Source organism: Pelmatolapia mariae, linkage group LG16_19 (genome assembly GCF_036321145.2).
Source record: "Pelmatolapia mariae isolate MD_Pm_ZW linkage group LG16_19, Pm_UMD_F_2, whole genome shotgun sequence".
NCBI classification, from domain to species: Eukaryota; Metazoa; Chordata; class Actinopteri; order Cichliformes; family Cichlidae; genus Pelmatolapia; species Pelmatolapia mariae.
This window is the reverse complement of record NC_086241.1, coordinates 41,999,778-42,002,912: the sequence shown is the minus strand read 5'-3', so window position 1 is coordinate 42,002,912 and position 3,135 is coordinate 41,999,778.

The following is a 3,135-nucleotide window of genomic DNA, read 5'->3' as shown; positions in this document are numbered from 1 at the left end:
TAGTTCATATCTGTCTCTGCATCTGTGTAGGCACAGTGTGCCATTCTGGGATTTTGTCACTCCTCCTCTCCCATCCAACCCTCCACGTCCCCCTCCTTTCCTCACTGGAGCACCCGCACCCCCTCAGTCAGCATCAGATCCTCGGACTGGAGGATTTCTTAGCCACACCTTCCTGGAAACAGCTCCTCCTGTGTCTCAGCAGCTGGTTCCACTCATGGGCTCAGCACCAGCTCACCTCTACAGTCAGCCAGGGACAGATAGGCAGGGACAGCTGAGACACCCAGAGGTAGTGACAGGACTCATTAGAGTTTTATTGATAAAGATGTTTAAAAGTCTCGGACTCATCACTCTGCTCTCAGCTTCCTCGTATTTCACCTTTGTATAAATGTGGTGTGAAGCTTTGCTGAACAGTAAACTTAGTCGCTGCCAGTGAAACATAATTCCAAAGAATAGCGCAGGAGAACAAAGTCAAGCTATGTATGAATGTAGTTTTATGCACATCTTCTCCTCCCACTGATCACTTCTTCCACCGAGTGGATAGATCATAGCATTGCAGCTTGTCTCATCATCTGTTGTGTGTTTTGTGTGTGTGTTTCAAGTATAATGTGCTCGGGATTCCAGAAAACATGAGGCAGTACGTGCATCCTGCTGGACAACTGTACGTAAAACACACAAACACAACAGTGTACACAGCTGCTGAACATCTGTATCTTCATAAACTCTGTTATCTCGTATCCGTCTCTGCATCTGTGTAGGCACGGTGTTCCAGTCCAGGATTTTGCCACTCCTGCTCCCCCATCCAACACCTCCACTCCAAAGTAAGTTTCTCTGGTGCTTTGTGTCAGTTATCTCCAGATATTCGTCTTTTTTCTGCAGATGTTTGCTTGAATTATTGTAATCAGCTTCCTTTAATGGTGCCTCCTTATATTCAGTTTCCCAGCTTTACTCATGTTTTTAAACTACTTTGCTCACAGCTGTACACAAAGCTAACATGTGCTCTGACTCTGTGTTTTATTCCTGTAGAAAAAGGAAATGTGAAGCCCAACAGGATGCAGACCGGCTGTACATAAAGAAGCCACCAAACGCCTTCATGCTTTACCTGAAGGAGCAGAGGCCAAAGGTGACGGCGGAACTGAACATAACTGCCAGTGCAGCCATAAATGCAGTTGTGGGAGAGAGGGTAAGTGTGTAACTCATATATTTATGCATCTGTCAATGCTTTATGCTCATGTTTGTGCACGTGTGCCAGCTGTCCTGTAGTTATGTGTAGTAACAGTGTAGCTGAGTATTTATCTATGCTGACAGTGTGTTCTCATGATTGTCTGTCTTCAGTGGAGGTCTCTCTCAAAAGACCAACAAGCTAAATATTTTGATCAGGCTGAAAGCGAGAGATGCCGTCATTCCACAGAGCATCCAGACTGGTCCACCAAAGAAAACTACGTATGTCCAAAGTGCCAACATGCAGTTCATACATGTGCCGATCACTGCACTGAATTATGAAACAACCAGTGCACAGAGTTTGGATCAACTGATGAAAATTCTCATATTTTTGTTTTTAGGGCAAAAAGAGGAAGAGAACGCGAAATCGCACCTCAAGCACAGGTGAGAGGAGATTTCTGGGAATTACGGCGTTTTTACATGTGAAATGTGATGTAAAGAAGACGGCAAACTGTTAACAAAAGAAGACTTACTGTGTTTTTGTTTGTGCAGCATCTGAACCTAAACAGGAAGCCCAACAGGCCAAGAGGCTTTGTGTGACACCAGCTCAGACACAGCCATCTTCTTCCTATTCAGTTGCAAAGGAGCCTCTTGAGCAGCCACAGAGACAGCCAGCTGTTACCAACCTGCCTCATCAGCAGTCAGCGTGTGTGCAGCTGCAGAACACACAGACAGCAGCTGATGCGTCTGTGTGTCAAGTAAATCCGGTCCTCCCAGCTTCTCATATGGATTTCGCCTCATCTGCATCACTGGTCTCCTCTGCTGCACCCGTTCAGCTCCAGAAAGAGGCTCCTTTTGTCAGTAACACTGATGAAGCACTGCTGTCAGTGGTGGAACAGCTTGACCCCCTCCTCACTTCTGAGCAGTTTCAGCAGCCCTCCTCTCCACTCATTGGTCCTCAGTTAAATCAGACCAGCCTTGCTTCTCCTGTATATTCTGCTCTGTCCACATTATGTGCCTCCCCTGACACATTCTTTAAAAACCAAAAAGAGCCTATTGGTTTCGCTGACATTCAGGATGACATGTGGTCAATCCTCCCTGCCACTCCACAGCCTGATACACTCTCCTGTTCTAATACTCCTAAATATAGTCCGAACAGCCCTGCTTCTCTGGAGAATTCCTCTCCATCTAAATTGCTGGACTTCTCTGTTGCGCCCACTGAATGCCAACCAATGTCTCCCTTCTTCAGCGAAACTGTAAAAAATATGATGGCACTACTTGACGACCTCGAACCTGGGCCCTCTACAGCCCTCCTCTCCTCAAGCTGAATAGTCCTCACCAGAATCAGATCAGTCCTGCACCCCCCCAAACCACGGCTACCTTCTTACACTGTGATGAATAGTCTTAGCTCACTGCTTAATTAGCTTGACGTTCCACCCTTTTCTGCAGAGCATCAACAGCCCTGCAGCTCTCATACAAAAAACCCCTTCCTCTACCACTTCAGTCTTTCCTCTGTTTCACAACTGCTTGCCAGAGATCTCTCCACAGGTGTGTGTGTGTGTGTGTGTGTGTGTTTGTGCGTATATGTGCACGTGTGTACAGATAATCCTTGTTTTTGTGTGTAAATAAAGCTTGATCAAAAAGTAAGTCAGCTCTTGAGTCTGCTTTTGGATCAACCTCTCGTATGAACCCTTTGGGTTTGTGATGATATCATTCATATAAACCCTTCAAATGGAACCTATAAGGCTGCCATTCCCTGGTGGTATGTGGTCTCACACACTGAGGCAAGGAGAGACCTTTGGTACTTTATGCTAGGGAAATGGCCTCCAAAATCCAGTGGCAGAGCTTCTGTTTATGTAAAGCTTTATACCTGGCTGTCAGCAAAGCAGACGAACAGTCTGTCAGATAAATGCACATCCTGAATCTGGTTAATGAAACTATGTGGCACATCACAGGACACAGGGACTTCTGAGGGCT